This window comes from Globicephala melas, chromosome 4, assembly GCF_963455315.2.
Source record: "Globicephala melas chromosome 4, mGloMel1.2, whole genome shotgun sequence".
In the NCBI taxonomy this organism is placed as follows: domain Eukaryota; kingdom Metazoa; phylum Chordata; class Mammalia; order Artiodactyla; family Delphinidae; genus Globicephala; species Globicephala melas.
Window position 1 is genome coordinate 46,178,069 of NC_083317.1, and position 13,650 is coordinate 46,191,718.

Here is a 13,650-nt window from a genome sequence, read left to right on the forward strand (position 1 = left end):
TTTTGAATGACTAGGATGTCTTCTCATAATGATTCCTCTTATGCTGTGACTAACAATAAGTTGTTTTTGGCTGGATTTAGTATTAGCTTTGGCTGCTTCAACAAAAATTCACCTGCAGAGGAAAACGATAGAAGGGTACAGATCTAATTTCCCTTTAAACAATTCAACTATTGGGTATATATTTAAAAGGACAAGTAACAAATATTTACTGTGTTTTAAAAGGAATTCAGTAATATCTCTAAGAATGGATTTGCCTCTCCTTCTAAAAGATAGTGGTGACTACTTTAAGAGTACGTTTTTCTACAACACCATAAAGTCATTGTGCATCTTGATTTCAGGGAAGGTGGCTACTTCAGTGTTATTTTTTTCATGAATAAATGACAGATCCAGTATTTGCACGTTTTAAAATGAATACGGTCCATGTGGGAAAATGTACCTTGACACTTTTACTCCTACTTCACACATCCTACACAAAGATCAATTCTGGATGGATTGAGGATATAAATGTACAGGAGGGAACACAATAAAGCATTAGAAGAAAACCTTGAGAACATCTTCATGACCTGCAAGTGGGCAAAGATTTAAGAAGATAATACAAAAAGTACTAACCATAAAAAAAATTACTGTGAACATTAAAATTAAGTTAATGTCTGCTTAGCAAAAGATACCAATAAAGGAGTAAAAAGGAAGGCTATATAAAGGGAGAATATTTGTAATAAATATATCTAAAAAGAATCCATAACCAGAATATATAAAAGAACCCCTACAAATAAGAAAATAATCATCTGATAGAAAATAATGTATAAAAAACTTCAAGATTCTTCACAAAAGAAGATATTCAAGGGCTAATAAATAAATGAAAAGAGAACAATATCATTAGCCATCAGGTAAATTCAAGGCAAAGCTACAATGTGATATCAGTACACACAAACTAGAAGGGTGAAAAAAGAAAAAACAGAGAATAATAACTGGTACTCTCATACACTGGTGGTGGGCATGGAGTGGCACTACCACAGATGCATTTGGCAGTATCTAATAAAGCTGACCATAGGCAAGCCCAGGGACCCAGCAATTCTTCTTCTCGATATAGAAATGTGTGCTCATGTTCACCAAGACAGGTAACAGAATGTTCATAGCAAACAGTGACAGCCAAGAAGTGGCTATATGGTGGATATCCCTTAACTTTAAGTAAGTTTCCTTACTGTTAGAAATTTAGTTTGCTTCCAATTTTTCTACATCGTGAATAATGTTGCAAAAAACATCTTCCTAACACATCTTCTTCTATCTTTTGAAATATTTCCTTAGGAGTGATTTTTAATATATACTTCCATACGGCTACCCAAGTGAGTTATACCAACGAATACAGCCTCAATATTAAAAAAGGACCAATTTTATCACACCCATACCAAAATATTAAAACTTAAATGTTTTTCACTAATCTAAAAGTCAGGGAGGCAATATACTTAGCTTTAAAAATTTTGCATTTCTTTGACTCTAAGAATAATTGCCTCCTCTAATATCCTCTTTCATAATGGTGTCATGGACAAAAGAGCATCTAAGTTTTTATTACTATCCATGATGGTGACCAAAGGGTCTTGATAGAAAATTTTATTGCAATCACAAGAACCAAAATATCCACAAAGCAATACCAATCTTCCCCATCAAATTTAGTAGGCTTTCCTTCTCTCTTGTGAAACTTCTACTTTAATTGAGAACTCTAACACTTTTCCTCTGGAAAACCAGCAAACTTCTGGATAGAAGAAAGCTCCATACTCTGCTTCTGTTTCTTCATAAAAACTCTAGAAAAGGTAATGACTCAAGGCCCTGGCTCTTATTAAGTTGACAGCTTCTTTCAGGACAGCTGGCAGAGTTTTCTCATACCAAGTACCCTAATGTAAAAAGCAATGAGTCATAACAGTGTATAGACTTCAGCAAAACCAGATGTGTTGCCAAACATCACAGGTGAGACATATACAGCATACCAAGAAATTTCTTTCAAAGATTTTCTGGAAAAGTAAACTTTTCACCACTTGGGAGATGTCAAAGACTTTTTAATATTTCCTATAAGGGCTCACAAATAGGAATTCTTGGATAGGGTCAGCATCGTGTAGATTACTTTCATCCAGTTGAATGCTGATGAGAAATGGGACAGCTGTCAATTCCTCATTAACCTGCCTCAAAACATTAGAGGAAACATTTTGAAGTAATGACATCATTTATAGAGACAAAGCTTTAGCATTTCTTTTCTGTTCTAGGCCACAAACCAGACTGACCATTCTAGGGTACAAAGATTCACTAAGGTCTTTCAAAATGTATGTGGCTTCTATACTTTGCAATGCAACAAGCAACCTCATAGGATGCTTCTGCATTATGGACAAGTCCATGTTAAATATAAGTATCCATCAAGCCTTCTAATGAAAAAAATTCACAGTAACCAATGTATTTTCATGATAAACAGATATGAGATGCCTTTAGCCTTCCTGAGTTCATGTTTTCACAGGCCAGGATTTTACCTCACATGAAATTCTGTGGCTCTCACACCTACCAGGCAAAATACCTATAATCATTAAGATTAAATATCACTTCTTTAATTCCTGCCCAAGGAAAACTACTCTAAATGTAAACTGTTAACAATGATGATCATATTGTAATAACACTTCTTTCAAGTGAAATAATACTTCACACTTTAATTTGACATAAAATAATTATTTTTTTTTACAAAGACAACTTTAAAAGAAACAGTAAGAAACTTCAAGAACAAAATTTATTTATTTTTACTAGGGTCACCGGTCCCTAAAGCATATTAATAGATTCCATGGAGTCTAAAAATAAAGTGGTAAAGGTTAATGAAAGACCCATTGGGGGAGACAAAGACAATTAAGATATCCCATGCACAGCCAGAAAATACTGAAAAAAAAAAATCCACTGGTAGGTAAGAGCACTGACTTCAGAGAAGGAACTTAAGAGCAAAGAAATCCTGAATAGGGCAATTTTGGAAAGGAAATACTTTGGTGGGAGAAGTAGGTTAAAAGTAACAGAAATGGAAACTGTATGGTAAAGGTGGGGGGCAGGGGGCAAAACAAGAGGAGGAAATTTAGGATCTTGCAAGATTAAAAAAAAAAAAGGATACATAACTCCTCCCCTTCTATAGCCTCTTCTCTTCCGGAAAAAAAAGAGAAAAAGAAAAATTTACTGCACTAGCAGAAGAGGGCTATCATGAACCTACCATAAACTACAAAGCTAGTAAACCATTGCAAACCACCAGCACTGTCCACAGAAATACTAAGGCAGTCTTTATCTCCTTAAAAAACATAGTAAAAAAAGAAAACAAAAAATGAGAATCTCAACAATTCAGTTTACGGAAACCCTCTCATCCCCCCAAACAATGGTAAAACAGAAGGAAACTGGAACACAACACTAAACTTAATTAAATGTCCTCAAACAAGCAACTGGGGATATGACAAAAAAAAAAAAAGAAACACACCCAAAACAAAATGATTCAGCAAGGCTAAAAATAAAGGGAATGAGCAAAGACAGGTATACCAAGCAAATGAATATAATAAGAGATAAGGAGGACAGTGTGTATGTGATACTGATGTCAGACATAGAAGAATGCAAACTAAAAAGAGCTAAATATGACAAAGGAGAAACTTTTTAATGCTAGAAGTCAGGATTTAAAATGAAGGCATTATAATTATGAATAGCTATGCAATAACACTGCAATCATCTTTATAAAAGAACCCAAAGAAATACAGAAAGAAAAAAAGAAAAAAAGAAAAAAGATACACTAATAAGAGATCAAGTGGATAAAAATAAGGATATAGAAAACCTAAACAGCATAATAAGACATATTTTGTGTACATATTAAACTTTACATCTTAATATTACAGAATAAACCTTCCTCTCAAGCATACATGGGACATTCACAAAAAAGATACCTTAGGTTATACATAAAATATAAACAAGTTCCATAAAGTAGAAATATTACATTTTCCAACTACAATGCAATAAAACTAAAAATTATTAACAGTAACAAAGAAGGGTACCTCCAATTGAAATAAATCTATTTATCTATTATTTATCCAATAATAAACAATTAAAATTATTAGTGGTTAAAAGGGAAATACAAAACACAATTAAAGAATTCCTAAAAAATTATAATACTATAAATCAATCTGTGGTATATCAGTCTTAAATATGTGACCAAAGTAAAATCCACAGTTTTAGATAATTTTATCAATAAAAATGAAAGAATAAATATAAATTAAATTCCTGGTTAAAAGCTAGGAAGAAATAACAAAAATAAGCCAAAAGCAAGCATAATGAGGAAAATAATAGAAGAAAATGAAATAATAATGGAACTAGAAACAGAGATTAGTAAGGCAGAAAACAGAAAAAGAACAGATCTAACTATAATTAATAGATCAAAATCTATTTTTTGAAAAATATCAACAAAATACACAAACCACTAGCTAACAATCAAAGTGGTAAAAAAAAAAAAAAAGAGCGAAAGCACAAATATACAAAACAAGAAATGATGGGGGGAAATATTCAGTGAAAAAACACTGAAATAACTATTAGGAAAAAAATCATAAGAATCTATTTTGTAGACACTGCTACAAATAAATTTGAAGACCTAGGTGAAACTGGTAACTTGCCTGGCAAATAGTTTACTAAAACTGAACTCCTTAGAGACAGAATATTGAAACAGATCATTCTCCTGGAAAGAAAGCTATTAAGGACCTACCCTACCAAAAAAGCACCAGGTCCAGATGGTTTCACAGAGTGAAACCTTCAAAAACTAGCTTGTTAAAATGCTCTCTAAATTTTTCCAGATAAGTGAAAAGGAGGAAAACTTTTTATTTAATATGTAACATCAATACGTAAACCTGATAAAGACAATGCAAAATAAACTGTGCATTAATTATCACTTATCAATATTTATGTAAAAATACTAAACAGAATATTAGGAAACAGAATCCAATACTATATTAAAAGAATGACACATCATAACCAAGTGATATTTATTTCAGGAATACAAAGTTGGCTCAATATTAATGAATCCATTAATATAACACATATACTAAAAGATTCTAAGGAGAAAATTATATAATCATCTTCATAAAGGCTAAAAAAAGCTTTCCAATAAAATTCAACACTCTTTCCTAATGAAAAACACTCAAGAAAACAGAAATCAAGGGATATTTCCTGTTATGAACTGAATGTATTTCTCCAAATTCATACATTGAAGTCTCAACCCCTAGTGTGACTGTGTTTAGAGTCAAGGCCTTTAATGGAGGTAGTTAAGGTTAAATTAGGTCTTAAGAGTAGGGTCCTAATCTGATAAGACTAGTGTCCTTATAAGAAGAGACATGACAGAATAAGGCTCTTTCTCTCTCTCTCCTCTGGGACCTCTAGCCTCCAGATACCGAGAATAAATTTCTCTTGTTGAAGCCACCTGGTCTGTGGTATTTTGTTACGGCAGTCTAAGCTGACTAAGACACTTAACATTTTCACTAAGACCAGGAACAAGTAAAAGATGCCCACCATCTCCACTACTGTTTAACATGGTATTGATTGGTGGTATTAGCCAATGTAATTAGATAAGATAAATCAATCATAGGCATAAGAATTGGAAAAGAAGTAGTAAAACTCTATTTGTAGATGTGATTGTGTACCCAGAAATCCCTAGAAAGTGAGTGATAAAACTAACTGAAATAATAAAATAAAATAAAAACCTCAGTAAAGTGGCAGGATATAAAGTCAACATATAGAAATCAACAGTCTTCATATAATTAGAAACTTGAGGACATAGTGGCAAAATAAAACAAAACAAAAACACCTCCACGTACAACAGCAACAAAGAAGATAAAATATTTAGGAATAATTTTAGCAAAAAATATGTAAAACCTACATGAGAAAAAGTTTTAAACACTCCTGAAAGACAACAAAATTAGATTTGAACAATGGAAAAAAAGCAGCTTATTCTTAAACAGGATGACTCAACCATCATAAAGACAATTTACAAACAATATAATCCCAATTAAAAAATACCAACAACCATTTTTATGAAGTTGGACAGTTGACAGATAAATTAACAGGCAAGAATAGCCAGGAAAATGCCAGAGGTGAATATCTATAATGGGAGACTACCCAGATGAGACATTAAGACACACTATAAAGCCTCTATAATTAAAACTCTGAGGTTCTGGTATATGACTAAATAGACAAGTGGAACACAACAGAAAGTCCAGAAACAGATCCCAAGTACATACAGAATTTGAGTATATGATAAAGGTAGTACTTCAAACCACTGGAGCAAAGGCAGACTTTTAAATGCCTGGTGCTAGGACAAGTGGTTAGTCATCTGAAAAAAATACAATTAGATCTACACTTCATACCGTAAAAGAGAATATCTCCAAGTGGACCAGGGATCTAAATATAAAAAAAGAAACCACATAAATGTACCAAAAGAAAACATGGGTAAATTTACGTTTAACAGGGATATAGGGAGAGGCTTTCCAAATATGACTCAGAATCCAGATGCAAAAGACTGATGAATTTACTACATTTAAAAAATTTTACATGGCAAAAATCCCCACTATAAATAAGCTTCATAAACAAAGTCAAAAGACAACTGACAAACTAGGAGAAACTGTTTGCATCATATATCGCATAGAGGCTAATATCACTAAAAGATAAAAGAATTCCTAATACCTACGAGAAACCAAGACCAAAAAACCTGAAAGAGTGGGCAAACAATGTTTTGTTTTTTTTTTTTAAAATGGACCTTCAACATATAAATAAAAGGTTCAGGATGGACAAACAACAAGGTCCTATTGTACAGCACAGGGAACTATATTCAATATCCTCTGATAAACCATAATGGCAAAGAACATGAGAAAGAATATATATGTATAACTGAGTCACGTTGCTGTAGAGCAGAAATTAAACACAACATTGTAAATCAACTATACTTCAGTAAAAATTTTAAAAAATAAATAAAAGGTCCAACCTTCCTCATAGTAAGAGAAATGCAAATTACAACTATACTGGGATATCATTTCTCACCTATCAGTGGGCAAAACTTACCAAGCATGACAACACACTCTGTTGGCAAGGCTGTGGAAAAGCAGGCATTTTTATGCACTGCTGGTGGAAATGTAAATTGGCACAATCCTTGTAGAGGTGAGTTTGGCAATAGCTAACAAATCTATGTATACACTTACCTTTTGAACCAATAACTACACTTCAGAAACTTACTCTGAAGGTACACCTCCAAGAATACAAAAACACATATGCATTAAGTTATCTATTGCAGCAGTGTTTGTAACCATAGAATACCAGAAGCAATCTATATATCCAGATATAAATGAGTGGTTGAACCACAGTACATTCACAATATGGAGTTCTCTGTGGCTGTAAAAAGAATAAGGACTATCTTTATGAACTGATGTGGAATGATTTCCAGGATACATTGTTAAGTGGGAGAAAAAACAAAGTAGGAAAGAATATCAATAGTATATTAGGGTTTTTTTTATAAGAAGGGGAAATAAAATCTAAATATATCATTTGTATAAAAATGGAAGTAGAAAAGATAAAACAGACTAATACAACTGGTTAGCTACAGAGGGTGGGTGGAGATGGGGTGGAAAGGACAGAAAATACGGAGTGAAGTAGGAAGGACTGTCACTCATCTAAGTATATCTTTTTGTACAGTTCTAACTTTGAGAACCATGTAAATGTTTCACATTCTCAACAAAATAAAAAGAAAACTAACTAGAGAAAAAGCCTACAATGGAATATGAACAGAAGTCAATGAACCAAACCGTACTACAAATGGATAATAACATAACCACACTGGAGGGCAGGAGGTGGTGGGGGAAATCTAGCCCAGGCAGTACTGAACACAGTATTTAGATTAAAGGTCCTCAGGTTCAGACTAAGCAAGTATGGATTCTAGGTAGCAGGCTTCTTTGATTTAGAAGCATGGATTAGTAATTCTGAAACTATTTTCTGTGTATTATAGCACTAAACAAATAAGTGAACTAAGTACATATACTGTAGACAACAGGAGCTAGATACCTCACTGTCAGAGAAGTGATTACCAGTATGAAAAGGGAAGGAACAGAATGAACCTGGTGAAGCTGGATTAGGATTAAAGGTATCAGTATGAACTCATGCTTTTTAATCAATATAGGTAGATAAATAGAAAAAGATATAATGTGCGTACCTGTATATACATAAGTACATATATACATATATTTATCTACTAAATCTATCTGCTAATAGGGCATGCCAGCCAACTGGCCTGAAGTTACAGACTAGATATTGATTTCTAATACCATTTTCCACTAAAAAGAAACAGGATTCCTTGAAGAAATGGATGATTTCAGGGTTGAGACAGGACAAGTACAAGACAAATCTAGAAAATCCTGTGCCAGACCAGAAGGAAGTACTTAAAAAATGATGAGGACATCACAAAAGGAGACAGGAGCTAGTCTGAAGAGGCTCTCAATGGAAATTTGGGACAATTTGAGAATCAAAACAAATGACAGTAAAGGATGATAAACAACGGACTAACACAAGAATCCATGAGTTCACACTGGTACAAACAAATAAATAGGAGAGAAGGAAAAGCTCATTTTTTCAGTAGGGAAGAAAAACCTAATCAACATAAAAGGAATGATGACATAAGAAAACCATCGTTGACAATTATCATAATAACAACTGATTCAGAAAAGAATCATTAATGGAGTATTTACATCATTTCAAAGAGTCTCCCCACGATATGCATATTGATTGTGAAGGGAAACATAGCTACAGTGTAGAAATCTGGGAGATATCACCTTAGCCAATAGATCAAAGTTAACATCACCAGTAATGAGACAAATCAAAATTGTGAGCCTCCTGATCGGAAGTACTGAGAACACATCTGTGGCATTCCTGCTAAAGTCTGTAACCTGAATCTAATCATGAGGAAACATCAGACAATCCAAATTAAGAAATATCCTACAAAATAACTGGCCTATCTATTTCAGAAATGTCAACGTAACAAAACACAAAGAGTGACCAAGGAACTGTCCACTCCTTTCATCTCCAAAGTAATGGAGACTAAGAAGATGTGACAACTGAATGCAATACATAATCTGAGAATTTCTTTTGCTATAAAGGACATTATTTGTACAACTGGAGAAATTTCAGCAGCTCCTGTAGCTCAGTCCTACATCAATGTTAATTTCCTTAATTGTGATAACTGTTTTGTGGTCATGTAAAGAGAATGTCCTAGTTTTTAGGAAATAAACACAATATACAGGGGTAAAGGAACATCATGCTTGAAAGTACTCTCAGTTTAGAAAAGAGTGTATGCTTGTGGGGGAAAGGGATAAGGCATATGTGATAAAATGGTAACATTTGGAAAATCTGGGTGAAATGTTTATGGAAATTATCCCATTTTTGCAACTTCTCTATTAAGTCTAAAATTATGTCAAAATAGGCAGTTCACTGGTGGCCTAGTGGTCAGGATTCTGGGGTTTTAACTGTCATAGCCCGGGTTCAATCCCTGGTCGGGGAACTGAGATCCCGCAAGCCGTCACGTGGTTAAAAAAAAAAAAAGTATGCCAAAATAAATAGCTAAAAGGAAAAAGTTAATGTTTATTAAAAAGTTTCTATTTTCAACAGTTTGCAGTAAGGAGACCATGCAGTAAAAGATTAAGGAGTAACAGCTGGTATCTATTACTCTATAGTCTAGTGGTTGAGATTATGGACTTTGCTATTAGCCGGACCTTAGTTCAAGTCCCAATTCTGCTTATATGACTTTGGGCAAGTTGCTTACCTTCTCTGATCTTCTACTTATCTGTTTTATGGGAATGATGTACAGGATTCTTGTAGGATTCAATGGAATCAAGTGTGTCAAGGGCTTACAGTAAAAGACACCAATTCTGGAGCCAGACTGCTTAGGTTTGAATCCCACTTAGCAATTTGCTAGTTATGTGACCTTGGGGAAGTTATTCAACCTCTCTGTGCCTCAGTTCTCTCATCAGTAATAAATGGGGGTGATAAAAGTATCTATCTCAAGGTTTCTTGTGAGGACTAAATAAGTTAATTGATAAAAGTAATTTGAATAGTACCTGGCACATAGCAAGCACTGCATGCATGGTAGTTATTTTCACGATTAGCCTGAGCCTCTACAGAATAGGAATTCAAAAAATATTAGCAATCATTATCATCATTAAATACCTAATATTATCATCACTATAGCTTTTTCAAGAGTATGGTGGTAAAGAGAAAGAAAATTTATTTTTTCTCTTAAACTAGGAAGACCTAAGCATATTAGAGAGAAAGGGGACAAACAATACAGAAAGAGAAACTTTTCTGAAAACACAAGAGACACGGAATCATTTACCAGATGAAGCCCTGAGGACCTCAGTTTCCCTCTTTGTAAATGTCACCTGAAGATTTAAGAGACAACTTTAAAAGGTACTTTGATGAAGGTGTAAGACAGAATGTACATCTTTAAATATAATTTTGAACACACGGACACATTTACATTTCTTCTACAGAATGCATTTTCCTTTAATAGCTATTAGGTTTTAAAATATTTAGCTTCTCTTTTAGAGATCCATCCACAATATCCCTCATCCCAAAAAAAGTTCATTTAAAATGGAAATTTTAAGCAAAATCTAGGAAGAAAATATATACAATAGAGTGGGAAAAGGTTACACATAAGCAAAGATTTTTCTTTTTAATATGGTTTTAAATTTCATTTTTGGACTAGTTATCAACAATATCCATCAGGGAAATGATGCTAGCAGATGTCTATGGACCAATATGAAAAGATGTCTAAATATTAAAAGAGAAAAAAACAAGTTGCAAAATAGTTTGGAGATATATATTTATATATGTACAGAAAAAGTTAAGATTAATAATGAATGATTTTACTTTAATTTTCATCTTTACAGAGCAACCACTATGTCTCAGACACCAGGGATTAAAGAATAATCAAAATGGAAAAGTAAAATTCAAGGCACAATGGAATTTTCTCATTCCAATACAATCTGCTTAAAAAAGGGACAGACCTAGAGAGCCAATCTTTACTCTATCATTAAACACAACCTGCTTGTCAGTGAAATGAGTACGACTACACTAATTTCACAAAGATTTCTGGACAGTCTAGCTATTTAGAAAGTTGTTATATAAAATCATAATAAACTCATATATTTAAATAATATTACACATTATTGCCCAATCCAAAAAAAATAGAAAATAACTGTCCAAAAGTGCTGTATCAGTTAAAACACATTCTAATGAATTTATGATTTAAAAAGTGATTCCTTGAGAAATCATTCTTCCTTTCATTTTCTTTTCTTGATTATTTCACAATACCATCTCTCAGGGGAGAAAAGTCCCTAAAATTAACACTTATAGAGAAAAAAACCAAAAATCTAAGCTTTATACCAAAATAGGAAACTTTTTTATAGGAAAATGCAGCTCATTTGAACCTGCTTCTGTTCAGAAGAGACCCTGAGAAAAGACAATATAGAAAAAAGAGGATTCTTTTTTTTTTTTTTTTTTTTTTGCGGTACGTGGGCCTCTACCGTTGCGGAGCACAGGCTCCGGGTGCGCAAGCTCAGCGGCCACGGCTCACGGGCCCAGCTGCTCCGCGGCATGTGGGATCTTCCCGGACCGGGGCACGAACCCGTGTCCCCTGCATCGGCAGGTGGACTCTCAACCACTGCACCAAGAAGAAAGCCCGAAAAAGAGGACTCTTTACCATAATCACTGGAATCTTGATACCCAATGTATTTGTTTCTATTCTGTAATTCCTGGCATATCTACTTTAACCAGAACAGTTATTCTTGAATGACCTTTATTTCTCTGTGATGTCAGGAAAGTTACTTTTCTACCACTAACCACAAACTGCTCCCCAAATGGAGGACCAGTGGATATACGGTAGGTGGTGATATACGGTAGGTGGTGGGGGGAGGAGCAGAACTAAAGCTCAACAGGAACCATCATCACTCCGTCCCCTTGACCTTTCTACAGCTTTCCATTCACCTGTATGAAGAGAGAATAAGGAAAAACAAAACCAATGGAAATAAGGGAGAGCTGAGTAGTGGACACCCACTACACCCCAAGCACTGCAAAATATTATTTCATTTAATCTTCCTACAGTACTGATGATGACTTTGAAGTCTGGGCTGATGACTTGTAGAAAGAATTTTACCAAGTAAGTCCTGGAGCTATGATGAGAACCCAGTGAGTGATTTAAAACCTGTGCTCAATTTTCTTCCCGTGCCACTCTTCCTGCCTAGCAACATGACACTACTTATTGTCCAAATACATAATCCTATGGTTTTCCTTTTTAACAAAAAGCACTTTCAATATGGAAATTTTCAAAACTACATCAAAGTAGAGAGATGTACTCCCATGTGCCCATGGCTCAGCTTCACCCGTGTGCCATTCTGGTTTCACCTGCCCTCTTCCTACCATTTTTTCTCTGAAATATTTAAAAACAAATCAGAGATGTTTTGTTTGAACTTCAAAGTGTCTCTAACAAATCAGATATTGAATACACAAAATATAACATTACCACAGAATGAGATTCTGCTTTTCTCAAAAATGTCCTCTCTCAGTCAGTTAGTTTGAATCAAGACCTAAACAAGGTCCACACACTACTTTTGGAAGATGTATCTCTAAATGAACGACAGTTCCCTCGACCTCCTCCCCTTTACATATAAGTGGCATTTTTTTAAAAAGGAGTCTTTATGGTTGATAAAGTGTGTTTCTCTAGCTCCTTTATTTCATGTAAACTGCTAGAGGCATGATCAGATTGTGGTTCACTTTTTTTTATTATTGATTCAAGACTGCTGAGGTGGTACCATTTACTCCCTACTGCATCTCCTCAGGAAGCACTTAATATGCAACTGTCTTCTATCAGTATTACAGTAACAGTGTTTTCTAGATCCTCAGGCGATTCGAGTTTCTAAAAGCTTATCCGAGACCATATATTTGTGGCAATATGCACGTGGTGATCAAGCACCCAGGTTAATCAAGAGTTGATTGGGAGACAACAGAGGTTATCAATCAGCAGCCAGGTAAGCAGGCCAGGAATTGTTCCTCTCATAGATAAGAGGCCAAAAAGTGGAGAAGAGATGAATGGTTTGACTAGAGACAGAGAGGAGGCCAGAAGATGAACATGATGCTTAAAGAACAAGATAGTGGGCTCCAATTACAGTTCTGAAAGACATGTTACACACCTGTATCAATAAGTCTTTCCAAATAAACTCACAGAGAATTTTAGAGTTCTTTATGTTATAATGTTATTTCACCAAGACAGCCTTACAAATTTTGCTATGTTTCCTGCTTCAGAGAAAGGTGCTGATCTCTAAGCCAAAGGTTCTCAACTTGACCTCAAAGTATATTCTCCTGGGTAGCTTTAAAAATACTGAGGTGTGGATCCCACCGAATAAATTCTGATTGAACTGCTCTAGAATGGGGACAGGTATATAGTATTATTTAAAAGTCTTCCCAAGTGACTCTAATATGCAGCCATAATTGAGAACCAGCTGCTCTTAGCTAAGAATAAAGACAACAGCAGCTAATATTTACTAAGCATATATTATATGTCAGGTACAGTTCTAAGCACTT

The 13,650-nt window shown here is 34.3% G+C and overlaps 1 protein-coding gene across 6 annotated transcripts in view; it reads right to left on the reverse strand.

Annotated features, from left to right (window-relative positions):
• Positions 1–13,650, reverse strand: part of DCBLD2 (discoidin, CUB and LCCL domain containing 2) — a 168,889-nt gene that overhangs the window by 59,881 nt on the left and 95,358 nt on the right. The window lies entirely within an intron of this gene.